This window comes from Labrus mixtus, chromosome 6 (assembly GCF_963584025.1).
Source record: "Labrus mixtus chromosome 6, fLabMix1.1, whole genome shotgun sequence".
Taxonomy (NCBI): Eukaryota; Metazoa; Chordata; class Actinopteri; order Labriformes; family Labridae; genus Labrus; species Labrus mixtus.
In genome coordinates this window covers 28528720-28549818 of record NC_083617.1, presented here as the reverse complement: position 1 = coordinate 28549818, position 21099 = coordinate 28528720, and the positions used below count along the sequence as shown (strand labels likewise).

Here is a 21099-nt window from a genome sequence, read left to right as displayed (position 1 = left end):
AAACACTGTTATTGCAAATTAGCTTGAAGACACACAGTGATGTCCAGGAGGTTGTAAGTATGAGGGAAACAACCGGAATCAAGATCACAAATCAGTCAACACCACTTTTTACTGATGTCTCTCATCTGTTATTTTAAAAGTACACAAAAGTAATTTTAGTCGGATAAGGAATTGTCTTTGTGAGATATTGCAGTGAACCAATATTCAGTTTGTATAGGTTGGTATTGAACTGCATAGTTAGTAATAATCAGACTGTGTCATAGTAAACATTTGTGCAAACTGCTCATGTTGTTATTAGGGCCTGACTGATTTTTGGGGCTGATACCGATATCGATATTAGGAAGAGAAAAAAAATCGGATATCAATATACCGGCCGATATCTTTCTTAGCTCTATGTTCGATCTGTATAGATATAGATAATATACACATTTATTGTGTCGATCCCTCAAATGCAGTTATCAAACACTTGTGGAAAAGATATATAAAGAAGACAAGATGGTCACTCAACTGGAAAGTACCCCATGTCATGTACCCGCATCACCGTTTCACACTGGAGAGTGAAAATGCTTGTTGTAATCCATATAGCGCCCTCTGCTGGTGAAAGAAAACTACTTATGTAATACAATGAAACTTAAATGAAATGCAATTTGACTGGTAAATAAATCTAGTAATATCGTCCCATATCTGCAATAAAATTAGCCAATACCTATAATCACTTAATATGCTAATATCGGCCGACATTATCGGCTGGCCTATTAATCGGTCAGTCTCTAGTTTTTTTTTATATTTTACAGCTTCCCTTTTCCTTACAGTTAAAGCATTAAGGTCCTGATTCACAACATAATTGCACAGATTTTGTACCTACTAAACCAATGATGACCCTGATGACTGATGAGTTTTACTTTGTTTTAAATGATGGTTTTATGGACGTTTTTATACATTCTCACTTTACTGTGGTTACCTGATGAACTCTAGTATATATGTAATATTCACAGTGTTTGTTGTTTCTATTGTCTGAGTCTATGTGCCTGTGTTTCTATATGTTTTTTGTCTTCACTTGGCTGCAAAACATATTTCCCCTTGGGGACAATAAAGTTGAAGTTGATCGTGCAGTTGTGCAAAGGAGACTGAAAGACACTCTAAAAGGAGTAAATGCTCCCCAAACTGCATGTGCTGCGGATCATACAGATCATATACAATAGTGCTGCTGTGCACCTGTGCTGTTTGCATATATTTGAAAAGGCGCATAAGCTACATTTGTGGTCAAATTGACACCTCCCAATGCCAATAAGCCTTATGAAAAAATTATGAAAAAACACACGTATTTTGAGTTGGCGGTAACTGCACCACAGTTTTTACAATCATGTCATGCACAAACTTTCAAGTATTCATGACAACAAATTCATCGTCATATGACCTAAAATAAATGATCTGTAAATAGAATCTGCAAATATGACTAAAGATTTGCAACACTTATTAATGGAGGGTTAACTCCTCCCAGGGTTGCTGAGGCTTTACCAGCTTTAATTACTCGAACACACACTTTTACATGTATGGAGCGTCTGGACTGTTACAGTATACAGGACAGGATTAGTGTCATTTTATTTATTTTTAATCTGGACAGGACCTGCACTGGCTCATTCCTGGTAGGAAACTTGTATCACATTTGTTGAGTTTGGACTCCACAATAAACTGCACAGAACAGTACAACTTTCCACATAGATGTCATCCATGATGTATCAATGGTGTAACTCTGATTGTTTCACAGTTTTTCCAGTTCTTAACTTCACAATTTTACACCTTAACTGAAGAAAGAGAGAACAAGATAAGTAGTGAGAGGAAGGAAACAAGCTCCTTTACAAAAACAACTCTGGTTAAAACAACAAACAACACACCTGCACTGCACAACGACATGCACAACGGCAGCACTGTTGTCTATTCATACACTCTCAAGACATGTCTGCATGTGCAAAAATACTCTCCAATTTACTGGAGACACATGCACCTACACACTTTCTCACCATTTGCACTCCTGTGTCCGTACACAAAGACTTCCTACACACACACACACACACACACACACACACACACACAAACACACCTCTGGTGTGAATGGCCCTTGGCCACAGGCAGAGTTTTCACAGTAAACTAACCTTGATCAATAACCTGCTATGGACCTCAGCAAAACCCACTGTTCTCCCTACTGCTGGATTTCAATATCACGCCTGTTTGAACACTCTAGCCACAGGCTAACTGTGTGTGAGAGTGTGTATGTGTGTGTGCGCGCATGCACATGTGTTTGTTTGAACAACTGCTGCATGAATTTACGAGAGCCTCTGCGTGTGTGTGAATGTGTTTTTGGCCTTGTGTACGCTGCATGTGTGTGCTTGGTGTAGTTTGTGTGTGAATATCAGTCTGTGTGTGTTTGAGGGAAGCCTCGGGGTCTGCTGTGAACGGTGCTAACTGGCCCTCTGAACTCTTCCCTGTGAAGAGAAAGAGAGAGCCACCGGGCATGTGCAGAGGACAGCATGCCATTTACCTGGGCTACGGATGGTTGTTAAAACTGGCATAAGGGACTTCCATACACACACACACGAACACGCACACACTCACACACATACTGAAGATACTCCTGCCTTTTGCCTCAAACTCTAAAGCACACCTTTGCTCCCTCGCCTCAAACACAAACACACTTCAAAAGTTTTTTTTTCATTCTTTCTTTTTTATTTTTGGAAGCGATACAGGCAGTCCTACCCCTGCGTTTAAAGAGCCTAACCGCTCTCTTCATGTGCCCTTTTCCTGCTTCCTGCCTCTGCAAAAAGGCCCCACCGAGCCAAAAAACTTGCTAGTTTACATCCAGCTACAACTAGCGGGATGACCTTTTTTGGCTCTCCAAGGTGTTCATCTCACAGTGCTCTTAATATACGGTGAAGTGGGAAGTGTATACGGCCCCTGCTCCAGCCCGAGCTGGGCCTTTTAGAAAAGCCTGATTGTGTTTTATCCTGGGCAAATGCTCAGGAAAACTACAACTGGTGAACTCTGCGTCCTGAGGTGGATGTCAAACAGTAGTTCAGTTTAGAGCTTTTACGATAATGAGCAGTGAAAAAAGTCGTGATTTTTTATATATCACACGAGTGGAATAAAACCAACTGGAGCCCATCTGCCTTGCATGAACCTGTGTGTGTAGTATATGTGTGTGTGTGTGTGTAGTATATGTGTGTGTGTGTGTGTGTGTGTGTGTGTGTGTGTGTGTGTGTGTCTTCTTACCTGGTTCAGCATGTGTGTACGAGCTATTGGTTGAATACATCTGACCCAGATGTGTTAAGTGGGTCATGGGAACACCACCGCCCACACACTGGGGGTTATGGGTAGGCAGACGCGTTGTGATGTGTGTGTACGTGTGTGTAGACGGGGTTAGGACACTGGGGCAGTGCCCTGATTATACTCAGATTAGTTTTGGGAATTCATTGCTCCTCCTCCTGAGCTTTACCCCCCCAACTCTGTCTGCCTCTTCTTTTTTTTCCTTGTGTTCTCTCTATCCCTCTCTTCTTTGCAAAACAGCCTTCCTGTTTTTTAGTGACATAGGCTGCATATTTTCACAGCTTGCTTGTGAACTGTTGTTTCACAATAACAAGGTGTGTAGAAATGACTTCTTTCATATTAAGTTTTCCCCATTTTTTTTTGCAGGACACATCTATAACCTGTTTGAATTTCAAAATGTGTCTAAACTAACAAAGTTTCTAAAAGTCTCTAAAAGAATCCTTGAAATCAGGGAATGTAATCTTTTGGGGGAAAAAGCACCTGATCAAATAATTCCACTAAATGGTTTCTACTGTTTTGTCTCAATCTGTCTCAATGCCAGTTACAGTCACTGTCCTTTGGCTGTCTGGACCCATGTCAGACACCATGTGGAAAGTAACATTAGGTGATAGTAATATACATCGAGTGTGTTGCTCAAAGCACTTCACAGTCAATTGTCTCAAAACTAGTGGCTGTCAAAATGATTACATTTTTTTAAATCCCAATAATTCCTTAATTGCAATAGTTAATCAAGATTAATCGCATACCGTCTTTAGCTAAGGGTACTTTACTTCCTGTTTGGATACAAGCCGACTTTTATTTTGAAATAAAACATAGAACTTCCAGCAGGTCAAAAGTTAACAAATGAACTTAACCACAGTAAAGGGAACTCATTAGGGATTGAAAAGTTAATGAAACAGCTATAGGGAACGCTAATAAAAAAAATGTTTGATGTCCGAGGAGGATATTACTTTTGACCGTCAGAATTACGATTGTGAAATGAGCCATTCAAAGGCGCAGTGGTGTCGCTATTCCCCATCACTGTGACTGAGAATCTGCAGTGACTTACCAACAGTGTAAAGGAGCAAAATGTGCGATTAATGTAATTTAAAAAAATAATACATTGTTTTTTTTAGTTGTTTTTTTAAAGATTTATTTTTGGGCTTTTTGTTCCTTTAAATGAGAGACAGGACCGTGGATAGAGTCTGAAATCAGGGAGAGAGAGAGAGAGAGAGAGAGAGAGAGAGAGAGTGGGGAATGACATGCAGGAAAGGAGCCACAGGTCAGATTCAAACCTGGGTCACCACCAGTTCTAAAATACAATTTTTCCCCTTTAAGGCGACAAGAATGATCTTTTCTATAATGTCCGGCATAGTATGGATGACCTCGTAATTGTTCTTTATTGTAGATACATCATGTTTATAAATGTTTGTAAATAAATAAGTTGACCTGAATAATAAGTGTCTTTATGGCTGTATAAATGGGATTATATGTGTGCATTACTTTATCATTATTTCACCATAATTTAACCAAACTTTCAGAAACTTTATACCAACTTCACAAGTTATTAAAGATAACTCTGAGTGTTAAACTTTCTGTATCGACAACTTTATTTTACTGCATTGGTTTCATTATTATTTTTGTTAATTCTACTTTTATTTTTCTTGATGTCATTTTTTTGAAGGTCAACTTTTTAAAAATCAAACTGTAAACCACTGCATTTCTGCAGAATATTGTGACTTTTTTTCCCTATATGATAGCCTAAATTAAACTTCATTCTACATTTTAACAATTTAACTCTGGACCTTTTTATACCCTGAGACCTTTCATCTGTTACATGCTTCTTTTATTTGAAGATAAAGGTGTCTGCTAAATCAGTTATATAATTATTTTTTAAGAAACATGCGGGGGTGCCGGTAGCCGAGTGGTTAGGGCTCGTGCCTCATGTACAGAGGCCTGTGTAGACCTGTGGCTCCTTTCCTGCATGTCATTCCTAACGCTCTCTGTCCCTGATTCTAGACTCTATCCACTGTCCTATCTTTACAATAAAGGCATAAAAAGTCTGAAATGAAATCTTAAAGAAAAATAATAATAAGCATGCTACCAAAGAGCATCATATGAACTGTGATGTGAATGTTTCTATTCAACTGTAAGCCCATTTTCAATCTGAACAACACAAAAAAAACACGTTAATACACTTGGCTAAGGTAAAAAAAAAAAGTAGACAAATTGAAAAAAGAGGACGTGATAAGGGCAGATCCTTTTTTTAAATGAAACTTAATGTCAAGGTAACAGCTTTTTCTTCTTCTGCTGTAAACAAAAAATGTCTGTCATGTGCCGCAGCCACATGCCTCCAGTAATTGTCAAAGCTTAAGAAGTGAAGAGCGAAATTAGTGGAGGTGTAGAGGATGTACAAGTCCACAAAGTTACCAATGTCAGTCAAGACATCGACCCGTTTTGTCACCATGCTCCCTTCTATTACCGGCTGACCCAAACAGCTGCGTTCATACTGTGTGCTGCATATGAAGGGCTACAGGGCTGCTGTACTCTTACAACTCCTTCAAAACCCCAGACTGTACCTTTAATGTTTCATTTCTGACCTTTCTATAATTCTTCCTAAACATATTAAATGCACCTTCTGCTATAATATGTTGTCAGGTATGTGCTTCTCTGTTTATCATGAACTGCTGTTTGTTTCTATTGGGTTATTGTTTATAAATTATTTATTGATCCCAGAGGGGAAATTCAGGTTTACACTTTGCCATTGAGGGACATTACTGGAGAGATGTCAGAGGTGCATACAGGGGGGGGGGGGGGGGGGGCTTTGTTTGTGCACCTCAGCAGTGTTTGGACTAGCATTTTTCCAGCAACCAGACCAATTTTCACACTCTGGTCAATAACGGATTTGATTTGACGACAGTTGAGTCTCGTACTGTAATGTATCATATCGTCTTTTATCATATCGTATCACATCTTTAACTATGTAGGTTTGATTCCTTACCATACCATGAAACCATTGCACTTTGTTTAAAGTCTGTTAAATATAAAAATGGACTGTGTTTCAAAATATGGCACATGACATGACTTGTGTTGGTACAAATAATTGAACTTTTGCCCTCTCACTGGACATTCCCTCTGTTGTCTTAGTTGTGAACCTGTAGTTGTTTGACCGACCCTTCACCCTTGACATCCACCGTAGAATACATTATGTCTCTACATTACCGACCTTCATTTACTCTGTTGGCTTGTTGGCCTAAAGGTATAGAAATATGCTTACTTTGAAAGCCATGCTTATTGACACCAAAAATTGAAAAACCAAAGGAGTTCACATAGTTCAGGAGACAAAAACCACTAAATTGGAAAAGCAAACAATCAGACTTACCTTGCATTTTTATTCATTCCCATAATTGTAGTTGACGTGGGCAAATACACAATGTTTTTTTCTTGGCAAAATGTCAGATGTTTGATGAACACTTTCACAGCAGTTTAATAGAAACAGAGCTGCAGTCGGTTTCTTGTTGTACCTACTCCTACAAATCAACATTACTACTTTTTGCCAACGAGGCTGACTCACTTTTTTTTTTTTCTGAGTGAGACATTTCTCATGAGGAAAAAAGATCAGGCAGGGTGCCATTTTTGTTCATAATTCAACTTGAATCTGCTGTCTACATGAGATCTGTAAATAAAAGCCCTTTTGATATTAAGAATTAGTCCTACAGCATCACAGTATTTTCTTTAAGGTTGATTTGTTAGTTTGTAACTGTAAATCACAAGATGCTGATTATAACCGACTGATGCAGGCTTGGAGCATTAAATGGCCTTCCTCTCTTCCTTGTGTTACAGTTCCAGCTGATTACTGACTGCTCTTTGTCTTCTCTCTTTACGGTACTGCTCTGGTTGTGTCCCCAGTGAGAGAGGAAATGGGACACAGAGGCTGGGCGGGATGCTGGGAGGAGAGACGACAGCCAGGGTGGCACGCTGACTGGAGGAGTGCCAAACCCTCTCTACCAGGTAGGGAGCCGTGCCAAATCTGCCTCCATCTCTGTCTGTCTCTCTGAGCCAGTGGCCGTCATGCTCGCTGACATTCAAAGTTTATTTCCCGCAGTAAAGATCCACTACTTTGTTTCCATTACTTTATGTAACCCCCTCCGGTAGTGAATATGATACAGTGCTGCACGGCAGTCTGTCTGTCTTGAGCTGTGATAGAAGACTGGCAAATCAGCATCACCTAATAAGTTTACATTTATCTGGTAGATAGAACATAAAAAAAGCTTCAGAGAAATCCTTGTAGAGGTTTCTGAATAGAGTATGTAGCACCAAGATCAGGTATATCTCTGTGTGTGTGTGTGTGTTTCTGTGTGTTTGCTTGTGTGTGTGAATAGAAATGGACCCCTCTAAAACAAATCAAATAAGAAAGTGAACAATTCAAAATAAATGAGATTGATAATATCAAACTATCATGACAGGATCTGGGTCTGACATTAAAATATTTAACATTTATTCATAACTTGAGAGTTTGACCCCTGTGCCATCTGTTAACATGGACAAGGTGGGATTAATGACTTACACTGCAGAAAGTCAACAGGGGGGATGTCTTCATATTTTGGCTTCACGCCCAGGTTGCTGTTGCTCCGTCCATGTGATTGATTGTTTGATTGATTTATATATTCTGTGGGTTGTATAAGAGGTTAGGCACAACTGACTTTTATGGAAACGTGGATTGGAGAACTTGTCAACATGAACATGTGTTGTGTGAACCCCTAGATTAACATTTAAACTAATGGTCAAAATACCTAGAGCAAACAATGAAAATGTTTTTACTGAAGGAAATGGCATTGGGTTTTTGGGGTTAAAGGCAAGAATGTCTTTAAAAGCATGCGCTTAAGTTGAATGTGTCAACTCACAAAGGGCCATGTGATGCTTCACTGGAGTTTTCTAATTATTGACTAGACTGTGAAGTGCTTTGAGCAGCCTTTGCTTGTTTTCATGAACACACTCGATGTATATTACTATCACCTAATGTTACTTTCCACATGGTGTCTGACATGGGTCCAGACAGCCAAAGGACAGTGACTGTAACTGGCTTTGAGACAGATTGAGAACATCAGGTGTTTTATTTCAACCGGTGTCAGTCTGTTAAACATGGCTGCTCAGGCCAAACTGGCCCTCGGCTACACTCTCTAATGTTTATACGTCCAACTATGAGCCAAATGAATCTCCTCCACACACGGGTCAAAAGCTATGATCTCAGAGTGGGCATGTGCCAGAGACAGAGCGGGCCTGCCAATTGCTGCGAGCCTGTGGCCAGACGGCGAGTACACCGAGGTCGGGAGCAGCCAAGTGGTGTCCAGTGAGGGATACCCTGGTTCAGTGTTGGCCAAACAACGCCCCCAGGCTGGCTGGACTGACTCAACATGACTGCTGTGTGAAGGAAGTGGAGACAGAGAATGCTTAGCCTGTCCTCTTTGGAGTGTGCTTTGCTGTTAACTGGACAGAGCAGATGAAGGCATGTGCTGGATTATTTCCCCTCCCTGAACACTCCAGTTGTTAACATTTCACTAAAGCTCTACTTAAAGCTCCTGTGAGGAGGTTTTTAGCTGGTAATGACACAACCTGAAATGAATACTGTTGCCCCTTCATGAGCTACAAATGCAAACAAGATCAGAGCATACCGATTGTTTAGTAATTAGTAATAGTAATTTTGAATGTGCCATTTATATGTGCCAGGCGAGGTAACTTACGGCACAGTGCAGAAACACTTATACATTTTCCATGGCAAAGATTATCAATGAGGGATACATTTGAAGAAAGCAGGATGAGATATTATTAAAATACACTACATGTACAGAACAAAATCAGAAACGAGATAAGGGGCTTTTTCACAGTGGCTGTCTTAATCTAGACAAACCAAAAGTTCCTCACAGCTTTAATATAATTGGCATAATTTATACTCTTGTGCTCAAGTGGAGATTTGAAAACTCATTTGATGATTACGTTTTTTCCTCTTACACTTTTGTTTGTCTGACATCAACCCTTTTACTCAAGCCTGTGTGCCATTACTAGTGAATAAGTACATATTCACGTATTTACGCTGTTTTAACATTCAAAGGAACACACAGTTCACATCAGATAAAAAAACATGGACTTTATAAAATTGGACGTAGTCTCAGTGACGCTATTCATTGGTTTCTGAAGCGTAGTTTTGAAGCCCGACGATGGCGGTCGTCATATTATCGGAACTGCTGTCTCAAACTCATTTTGGGTCGTTCTAAAAAAGCCAAAGAGGTGGAGCTGAGGCGAGCCTTGAATGAGCCTCCTGAAAAAAGACCACCTGCTTTAAGTCAGATTGGTCACGTCATTATGCCTCATTCATTAAATCAAAACAGACTTTTTTTTTATTCATCCCCTGTGCAGTGTGTGCAGATAATGAGCTATTCAGACCAAAGTCATTCTTTGAACCAGGCTGTAAACATGTTTATTTCCACTATCAAAAAAGAGGATGGTAACGTGTGTGTACGGGACTTTTACGGCTTTTGCAGCCGGCCTCATGTGGACACTCAAGCTGCAGTTTTTGCAATTCCGCATTGGCTTCATTTTTCAACACCGGAGGTTAAAACATCCTTAATCATTTTTTCTTAATGATTTTTTATCTGACTGTGTTCCTACCTTTTGACAGATATTGAGGCTGACAAACATACTATACATGAAGCAGAGCCCCCCACCCCCACAGTGCCTCTCTTTGGCACAGTCCTGCTTGGTACAAGTCCAGAGTCCTTGAGGTAAAATGGCACAGGCCTGAGCTTGGCACACTGGCAGTGCAGTGGCTAGTGTCTATACTAGCCTTTACACACGGTACAGGTGCCACTGGGCCAAACAAACACAAACATACATTCACATACACACACAGGCTCAGGATAGCCAAAGCTGAATCTACCGCCAAGTCCACTTACAGGCCATGGGAGAATAACCACACACAAACAGCCAAACACACACACACACACAGGGCCAAAACCAACCTCGACCACTCTGTGGCCAAAGGCATTTGCAGCAAAGTCCAACTCAGCAGGGAATCCCAGCGCTTGGCTCTCCATCTCTCCGGGAAAATCCATCTGAGAGGGACAAGAGGGAAGAGGAAGAGAAAGAGGAGGGGGGAGGGGGGGACTGTGGTGAGAAAAGCTGGACAATCAAATATTACACAGTGTTTAACACTTCATTTTCAATCCCCGCCGATTCCATTCCGCGCGTCGCTGTTAATTGCCGCTGTGCTACCTGCCACCAGTGGTCCTTTATGAAATGACTTCTGAATTGAAGCATATGGACGAGGAAGCCGCGACGGGAGTCGGGAATGACTTGAGGAAGGGTCCCATTAAATAAGAGCTGGCTAATTACTTTGTCCTCCCTTTTGTCCTGCGCTATCCAGGCCCTCGCTGCCGTTCATATATCTTACTGTAATGAGTAAAGCCAGGGCCCGGCACCTGCGCTCGGTAATTAAACATATAAATTCTCCCCACACGGAAATATGTGTACTCACCAGGATTGATTTATAAGGCCTTCTAAATTGCACTGTTGAGCTTATTTTCATTGGCTGCTTTTTCAGAGGGACTGTGAAGGGGAGAGTCGTCCATCAGCTCAGCCCTGAAAGAGCTCGATCTTTTAAAACACTTGTCTTCTCCGAGTCAAGTTCCTGGGTTTCCATTGTTGCTGTTTGTGTTGTGGGTGATGGTGGTTACGGGGAACTCCCGGTCAGACCTTTTGGGTACTGAAATGAGCTGTTGCAGTTTCTCAGCCAAGAAGCCCATTGATAAATGTCCTCATAAAAGCATACCATGATGGAATAGAGGTCCAAGTGAAACAGGTCTGTGACTCATTTATAGTTCTCACTGCTCATAACTTACTCACACTGTACAGTCAGGGACAGCGAAAGCAAGTGGATCACTTTTTCATACGGAGTGCTGCTGAAGTTTTAAGCCAGGCTTCCTTGCTTTTGGTTTTAAAGTGCACTAAAGGTCTCTTTTGCTTGGCTGTATACTGAGATCTCCACATTGTAAATACTGGTATCTGTTGCTGTCTTTGTTCTCTATATTGAGATTGTTTTAGTGTATACTTTAGTTTATATAGTCGGGTCTTAGTCCCAGAGAAAGAACAACAAGGATTATATTTCAAGCTTGGGCAGAAACAAAATGAATATCAGGAGGGTGAATGTTCCTGTTCCATGTTTTTTTAATTCAGTGTGGGACCCTCACAAGGCTCAAATGAAGGTGGCTCTGTCTCAGCCTGCCTTGGCATTGACCTGGACCCTGTCTCCACAAAGTTAAGGTCTTGTCTTCGTCTTGTTACAGTTTGGTAGTGGTCATAACCACAGTCATTGGTTCAGGTGGTCTAGACTAGAACTCCAATACTGTAATTGATTTTTTTTAACATGAAGATGTACTCGTATATCAGCAGGCTGTGCTGTGGCTCAGTTGGTAGAGTCGGTTGTAGAAATGATCAGGAGTGCAAACAGCTTTAATGAACAGAGAACCGGAAAGGTTCAGGGTTCGATCCCTAGCTCCTGTGGCAACATGTCCTTGGGCAAGATACTTAACCTCGAATTGCTCCCGCTGCTTTGTCAGTGGTTTATGAATGGGATTAGTTTCTTCTGCTGTCAACAGTGTGTGAATGGGTGAGACCTGCGGTGTAAAACGCTTTGAGTAGTCAGAAGACTAGAAAAGTCCTACACAAGCTGAAGTCAATTCACCATTTACATTTAAGTGCTCAAATGTCACTGTATTCTCTCAACATATTAACCCCTTTAGTGTTGAAAATTACGTTGTATTGGTCGCTTTAAAGCATACCTTGCTTTTTCCTGGATTTTTCTTTTTAAATTGGAGCATAAATTACAGAATGAAAATCATGCATCATCAAAAACCATGAAAGAACAGCTAACAATCTCTGTTTGTTCTAGTTATAAAGTGACAAACAAGATCATTTCCTCTTTGACTTTTAGTTACCCTCTACTGGTCACGTGAACGTTTTTAAAACGCCTTCACATTTAACCACCAGAGGCTGTACGTCCATCTAAATACTAAGAAGGGTAACTCGATGGAGACTCCCAAAAGACGTCACCTTGTGCGTTTGTATAAAACAGCATGTGCAGGGCAAAGCACCAGCATTTGATGACCTGTGATGAAACGCTCATATTTTTTTTACAGATATGTGAAGACACGTGGAGTTGTAATGGATAGCTTTTATTTCCGTAGTCCAGATGTAGCCAAAGTGGGCAGAGGGTCAGACCCTGTACTGCTACTACTCCAACGGCTGCTGTTCTTTTTTTTTTTTTTATGCCACATATGCAGTCTCTGTGAAGCAGCATGTAAAACCATATGAGGCTCATTCTGCTCCATGGCTGATGGAATTCCCTATTAGCCGACTGGAGAATGTTTCCCAGCTGGGAGTCTCAGTTTGAATGTGCTGTGTTAAAACCTAATGAATGTCATAATTAACTGGATATACTTTACATTCAAAATGGGATCTGCAGTTATAAAGCCGTCTACCTCTTAACCCTCTATTCCCCTGTCATCCCCTCTCTCCTTCTCTCTCTCTCTTTATTCATTTGGAAAGATGACATTTCTTTATTTGGTTTACATTATTTTCTCTGTTTCTCGTTCAATTTCTTTTCTTTCATTTTTTTTTTTCTTTTCAGGTTTGGGTTGAGGCCTGCAGCTTTCACAGCATTCCTGACACTTTTGTTAATAAATCATAGGGAAGTTAATGAAAACGGCATTCAGGCATATCCAAAATGATTGTGTTCTTTGTCATGCTAATAAAGTGAAAGATGTTCGTCCAATGGGTGAATGCCTGCACATTACCAGCAACTTTCTGATTATGTGTGAGCCTGTTGCACGCCTCCTTCTCTCTCCCTCGCCCTATCCTTGTTGCCTCTCACCCTCTCCTTCTTTCAGAGGAATGTTTTAGCATATTTATCTCATAGGTTATCAACATGAATCCAATAGGCTCCCTGAAGCAGACATTTGTGTCGCTCTAAATTGCTCAGAGAGAAATATAAAGGAGATGGTCGCCTTGACTTGTTTTTGACCTCTACTCTTTCTCCCCCCCCCCCCCCCCTCTCTCTCCATTTACCATCTCTGTGTTGGGGTTTTACATACATGGGAACACAACTTAATTTGCCTGAAAAATGAATGAAAAGTTGGCAGGTTCTGCCAGTGGTTTGATGGTAAGTGACATACTGAAGGTGGCCAAGTTCATTGTCAATCAAGTCAAAGGAGAACATTTTCAGCATTTACCAGAAAAAGGGGAAAATCTATAAATCAATTTAAATGTAAGGGCCTGAAAAGTTTTCAGCTCCTGGTGAAAAAGTATTCATCTTGGTTTCTTTGTTTTCTTGACCCTCAATATGATTTTATAAGTTTGCAGGCTCCTTAATATTATCCTACATTACGTACTGTATGAACTTTTTTCATCAAAACTATACAGTATCAGTTATTCTAATATTCTTATAGCAAAGATGGCAATAGAAATGGTGCACTGCAAAAACCCATAACTTAGCAAGTGCATTTGTTTGATTTCAAATATCTGATTACACTTAATAATAATAATTTATATTTTATTGATCCTGTGAGGGGAAATTTGTTTTTACACTCTGTCTAGTTAACATGCTACACAAACAGGCTGAAATACACACACATGCACAAACAGGATCCTATGGACATGCACTAATGGAGAGAAGTCAGAGTGAGGGGGCTGCCCACAGCGTGTGCTCCTGAGCTGGGTTAGGTGCCTTGCTCAAGGGCACCTCGGCAGTGCTTGGGAGGTTGACTGGCACCTCTTCAGCTACCAGACCAATTTCCGGACTTGGTCCGTGCTGGGACTTGAACCGGTGACCCTCCGATTCCCAACCCAAGTCCCTATAGACTGAGCTACTGCCGCCCATGTAAGACATGTGCACGCCCTGACAAGTCCAAAAAACATTTCAAAATATAACAAGCAAACATGAAGGCCTGAATTGATTAACTGGACTAAATAGCTTCCAATGTAGTATGCAAAGTTTACTTAAATATTTAAAAAATTAGATTTTTTGTCAGGAACAAGAGCACAAGCCTGTGCCGCAGTACTTTGAAACACTGTACACAGCTAAAGCTAATCAGCAACAAGATGCCTCCCTTCTCCAAGGACGATTACCACAAACTTCTTTGCAAATTGCAGTGCTGGAGACAAAGAAGAATCGTCTAGAAGTGAATGTGGAAGTGAACGGACTGTGCGGGAATGACACCAAATTACCACTAACTCAGAATAGTGGACGAGAGCAAGCTAACACACGGCTAAGGAGCACAGAGACCTCTACAATGACAAAGGTGGGCTCTGTTTTGTCTAATAAGTCTATGAATGGTAGTCCTCCTTGGAACTGTCTTGGTGCTAAGCCAAAGAAGAAATAATTTCTCTGGGAAATGGGAGGATGGATAACAGGCAGAGCACAGCGAGCTAAGATATGTGATGAGACCGGCTGGCCTGCACTACCTCCCCTGCAAAGTGCCTCTTCAACCCCTGTATCTAGAGGGACACAGCCGTGGACAGCTGTGAAAGGGAAGGTTAGGAACAAACCTCCCCCACAAATGAATGTGGAACTACAGAACAGATATTCCCCTCTGTTGCAGAGCCCTGGATCTTCATCTGGTTCTCCATCCTCAGACACCAGGGTAAGGACTGAAAACATATCAAAAAGTAAAAGGCTACAGGGAAAGCTAAAGCCTGGGCTTGAAACTCTGATTGTGGGTGACTTTGCTGTTAAAGATGTACAAAGGATGTGCGGTAAAAACACAGAAGTACTGTGTTTTCCCAGAGATATGGTCTCTGATTTAGCAGAAAGGATCCTGCATATTGTGGCTGAACACCCGACTGAAGAATGTCATACTGCACATTGGGTCAAATGATGTCACAAAACAACAATCTGAAGTCTTGAAGCAGGACTTCACTGGTCTGCTGAAGATGGTCAGCCCCTTGGATGTGGATGTGTTTATCAGTGGCCCCATACCACCAGTCAGAAGAGCAGAGGAGAGATTCAGCAGGTTGTTGGCACTGAATAACTGGCTTACAACTGCATGTAATGCCCATTCAGTGAATTTTATTAACAATTTTAACATTTTCCTGGAACGCAGACATCTTTTTAAGGCAGATGGATTTTGCCTGAACATGTCAGGGGTGAAACTGTTCACCTCTAACCTATTTTACTCCCTGCCTCAACCATCACTTCTCTCTGCCAAGGACAAGAGACAAAAAAAAACAGCTTTCAAGAAAGACAAAACACAGCGTGATGGAAACCTTTGTCAAGAATCACGTCTGCCAGTATCTGAGGAGAGACCTAAAGAGGAGAGACATCGGAACCAAGAGCAGGGGTCTCCATCCACCTTCGACCCCCTCACCAACACCTCTGAAGTCTCACCGCCCTGGCCCCCTCGAACCCCGATCAGATCATCATCTCCCTCCTCCCCCCACCTGGAGTTCACTGACCAGATGAAGGAGTTGGTCAATGCTGGATTAAAAAGTACCCCCCGCCCCTCTCCCTTTTTCTCTTCCATAAACACCCGACGGCGCCCACCATTGTCTGTTCCGACACAGCTCTCACCCCCCCTGTCCATCCGCGGGTGCGTCATGTTTTGTCTCCTCAGCTTGATAAGGATGATATGCAGAACATTCAGAGGTCAAACTGATGTGTTTTGGGTCCAGGCTGCAAGGATATCAGCAGTCATGACTCTCTCCAGGATAAGCCGGGGCCCTGAACGTCAGTAGGTTCCAAAATCTCTGTGATGATAGCTAATAGAAGAATAAAGGGGACTCTGCCAAGAAACAAAAGGCAGTTATGTGATTTTGCAAACTTGTCAAACTTAGCATCCATTCCTTTTGAGCCACAACCTGTCCCAAAAACATTAGTAGATGAAGCTTCTAGGACCCTAAAGCTGGCCCTACTAAACATTAGATCACTAGCAGGGAAATCATTTTTAATCAATGATTTTATTATTGAGCACAAGCTTGATTTTATGTTTTTAACTGAAACTTGGTTAGATCAAAATAACAGTGCAGCTTATCGAGTCAACCCCTCCCAACTTCAGTTTTGTAAGCGAGGCTAAAGTGCATAAGAGAGGAGGAGGAGTTGCAGTTTTGTTTAATGATTCCTTCCAATGTAAGCAATTATCTTTTGGAAATTTTGCTTCTTTTGAATATGTGGCCCTTCAGTCCACCCCCAGAGCCATGTTCCTAAATATTTACAGGCCACCTAAATACTGTGCAAACTTTTTCAATGATTTCACTGAACTGCTGTCTGTGATCTGTATTGACTTTGACTGTGTTATTATTGTTGGTGATTTTAACATCCATGTTGATAACCCCCAGGACAGAGGGACTAAAGAACTGTTTCACACTCTTGATAGCTTTGGGCTGATTCAGCACGTGACAGAGCCCACACACAACAGAGGGCACACTCTGGACTTAATCATCTCCAAGGGCTTGGACATCTCCAAGGTTGTTGTTTCAGATGTTGCCCTCTCTGATCACTCCTGTGTTTTATTTGAGAGTACTATGTCAGTGTACAAAAGTATTCAAACAAAAGTGATCACAAAACGGTGCATCACTGAAAACACCAGTGAAATATTTAACCAGGTTTTCTCTTCCACAGCTGCCCTGTCCTGGGGCTCAGTCAGTGAGTTGGTAGATAACTTCAATTCTAAAATCACAAATGTTATTGATTCCATTGCTCCCACTAAGGTGAAGGTTGTCTCTGGTAAGAAAAAATCTCCATGGAGAAATTCGACACTGGTAAGAAACAGAATAAGAGATTGTCAAAAAGCTGAACGCAGGTGGCATAAAACTAATCTCCAGATTCATTATAACATTTACAAAGAGAGACTTCAAAGATGCAAGGCAATCACCAGAAACAATAATAATGCTCGTGCCCTGTTTGCTACTGTCGACAGGCTAACAAACCCTCCTGTGTCAATAGCATCTGAATTTCATTCTACCAGGGCCTGTAATACATTTTCCACCTTCTTTACTGAAAAAATCCAGAAAATTAGACAAACTGTCAGTAACTCATCATCAGGATCAGGATATGTGCTGTGTCCATTTAAAACCAACTTAAGCACCATGACACAATTTAATCAAATCAACCTTAAAAACCTGGAGGACATTACACAACAATTAAATTCCTCCTCCTGCTGTCTTGATATTCTACAAACAGGTTTTTTCAAAAAAGTCTCCCAAGTCATGGCCCCAGATCTGTTACAAATTGTAAACCTGTCTCTTCTCTCAGGTGTCTTCCCACAGGCCCTGAAAACAGCAGTCATCAAGCCACTATTAAAAAAGAACAGGCCTATATCAAATCTTCCTTTTTTAAGTAAAATAATCGAAAAAGCTGTTTTTCAACAGTTAAATAACTTCTTGACATTGAGCGACTGTTTCGATGTCTTCCAGTCAGGTTTTAGACAAAATCACAGCACTGAGACAGCTCTGGTTAAAGTGTTTAATGACATCCGTTTAAACACAGACAGTGGCAGAACCTCAGTCTTAGTTTTACTTGATCTCAATGCTGCGTTCGACACAGTTGACCACAATATATTACTCGACCGACTGGAAAACTTGATGGGAGTTTCTGGCACAGTACTAAACTGGTTTGAATCCTACTTAAAGGACAGGGACTTCTTTGTGTCTATAGGTAACTTCAAATCTGAGCAAACAAAAAATACTTGTGGAGTTCCCCAAGGTTCCATCCTGGGGCCTCTTCTGTTTAACCTCTACATGCTCCCACTAGCTCAGATTATAAAAAACAATAACATAAGTTATCATAACTACGCAGACGACACACAAATATATATTACAATGTCGCCAGGCAACCATGGTCCCATAAAAGCACTGGGTAAATACATAGAACAAATCAATGAGTGGATGTGCAAAAATTTTCTCCAGCTAAACAAAGACAAAACTGAGGTTGTTGTTTTTGGAGCAAAGAAGGAGCGACTAAGAGTCAGCAATCAGCTTCAGTCAGTAAGACTTAAAACCACAGACCAGGCAAGAAATCTGGGCGTAGTGATGGACTCAGACCTCAATTTTAAAAGCCACATTAAGACAATTACAAAGTCAGCCTACTATCACCTGAAGAACATATCAAGAGTTAGAGGACTTATGTCCCAGCAGGACCTGGAAAAACTTGTCCATGCTTTTATCTTCAGTCGTCTTGATTACTGCAACAGTGTCTGTACAGGTCTGCCTAAAAACTCAGTCAGACAACTACAGCTGATCCAGAACGCTGCTGCTAGAGTCCTCACCAAAACCAAGAAAATGGATCACATCAGTCCAGTTCTGAGGTCCTTACACTGGCTCCCAGTCTGTCAGAGAATAGACTTTAAAATCCTGATGCTGGTTTATAAAGCGCTTAAAGGTTTAGGGCCAAAATACATTAATGACCTCCTGATTAATTATGAACCATCCAGACCGCTCAGGTCGTCTGGGACAGGTCTGCTCTCTGTCCCCAGAGTCAGAACCAAACACGGAGAAGCAGCGTTCAGTTTCTATGCTCCTTATATCTGGAACAAACTCCCAGAAAACTTTAAAAGTTCTTTTAAATCCAGGTTGAAGATTCACCTGTTTACAGCTGCCTTTCATTAAACAGTTTTAATAAGATTTTAAATTTTAACTATGCACTGTAACTTTTAACTCTTTTTATATTTTTACTTTATTTATTTCAATTAATTTCATTTGAATTATTTTTATTTGAACATATGTTCAGATTTAACAATTCCAGTGATTTTTTTTTAATGTTCTATTTTAATGTTTCTTTTCTTTCCTCTGTCATGATGCTTTTGATGTCTTGTGTGAAGCACTTGCCTTGCTGTTTAGTAAATACAATGAAGTATGCTACAAATAACATTCGGCCAATTCTACAGTAGTTTAACCTAGTTGAGCAGCAGTGAAACATAATGCTAATGATAAGTGCTAAAATGTATCAAAAAATGCTCGGTGCTGACTGTGTTATGGTTTATATTTTGTTATTAAGAATTACAATATAAACTCTTTTTTTTTCCAGTAAACACAAGTTGCTGACATTGTTACCATTTCAATCAATAAGTTATTTAAGTTGAATGAACTTTCAAAATTGCTGGCCAAGAAAGACTTAAATATAAATTCAGTATTTCAATGTTCAGTGTATCGACGGAAGTCTGAAGAGTTTAATATTTGTTTTTGAAGTTTGTTCTTTAGATGCTGGTTCAATCAGAGTTTCCTGCAAAGACCTAAAGCCTCAGGGTTAAAGATCATCACGGTTATATGTGTGATGGGAAAACGTCAATAAACAACTTAGAATAAAACTGAGAAAATAATCCAGATAACTGCAGAGTACTGAAAGTACATGGGGGTCTTACTTCAGTCGTAGGTGTGAACACGTGTGAAGGCCTATTTTGTGACGACTAGACAAAGAAGGTTACGTGTCTGAGAGGAAGTGACAGACAGCTGTCATGTTTGAGTGTAATTTAGACCACTCTAATGCAGACACAAGAAAGACTCATCCTGCACACTCTCTTCCTGGTGGATGATTTTACTTGGTCACTAAATGAATTCCAATGCAAACTCCATCTGTAATATGCTGCTAATTGTATTAAACCCATGAAAACGCCAATCTCCTACTGTTAGTTGTTGTGTGTAATGATGTTTCTTATTCATGTTACAGAAATCACCCGACCCTGGACACATTTGAATATATATATGATGGCATAATTTGTGATTTCCTGAAGTAAGATTCTTCAGTTTGTCTCTTTACATTCAGAACTATATAGCTTCACTTCATCTTTACACACTCCCCCCCCCTTTTTCTTCTCAGTACTTCACTCTCCTCACCCCCCCCCCCCCCCCCCCGTTTCTTCTGTAGATCGTTCAGGCCTCAAGCTCCAGGTCTGATTTCTTTTTTTTCATCCTTTTTTTTTTTTTACATAAAGCCCAAATGTGAAAAAGGGAATGGAATATTTGATGGGGATGGGCTCCCATAATCAAGGCGAAATCTTCATCATTATCCTGTATCAGCCGATCCCTTTTTAAAAAGCACTGGGAGTTACCGGTGTTTTACATGAATTTTGCGGGGCTCGGTCTGTGCTACTGGGAGCCGAATACATTTGTCAGGTCGAGCCTCTCTTACAAATGCACTGCATGCAGTCCCCTTCTCTTTCACACATACATAAAACCTTCAGTAATGGCTAACATCACAAATGAAGGGGGGGTTGGCTGAATGAGTGTGACTGTGTGTGCATGATAGAAACAGGAAAAAAAATGCATGAAATTTTTTTAAATGTTTTTTTGACTTCTCCCTTTTTAACCAAATAACAACACATTGGAACATTTGTTTCTTCCAGGGACCCTTTAGAGAGACTCTCTCTTCTATATTTAAGGATGTAAGCACCTTCTTATTCCACTGTAGACTGTCAGTGATGTTTAAAAGGTGCATGTGTGCAAGAAAAAAAAAATGTTTTTCTGGTTTTGTCAGAGGGTATCTGCAAAAAACACCCATTTTTTTCTTTTACTAATTTCTTCGTTGTCTTTTTTCACGCCTCTACTATCTATCTTTTGTGACCTAGGCTGGATAAGAATGAATTTATGTCGAATTTAGACATCCTCCTTGCATACGTGACATACTCAGATTTTAAATTTGTATCCTTGTTTCCAGAAAGCTCTGTGTCACATGTGAGGAGGAAATCTCAAGTGGGACAAATTTAGCTGCAGTGTGAACTGAACCAGACGGAAGACTTCATTTCACAGTCCTTTTGTGAA

General features: G+C 40.7%; 1 long non-coding RNA gene across 2 annotated transcripts in view; it reads left to right on the top strand.

Moving 5' to 3' along the window:
* The first annotated feature begins 7184 nt into the window (after positions 1–7184).
* Positions 7185–21099, top strand: part of LOC132975915 (uncharacterized) — a 151908-nt gene continuing 137993 nt past the window's right edge. For both annotated transcript variants that reach the window (XR_009673336.1, XR_009673335.1), the window contains exon 1: positions 7185–7311. This is a non-coding gene — a long non-coding RNA (uncharacterized LOC132975915). The remainder of the gene's footprint in view (positions 7312–21099) is intronic.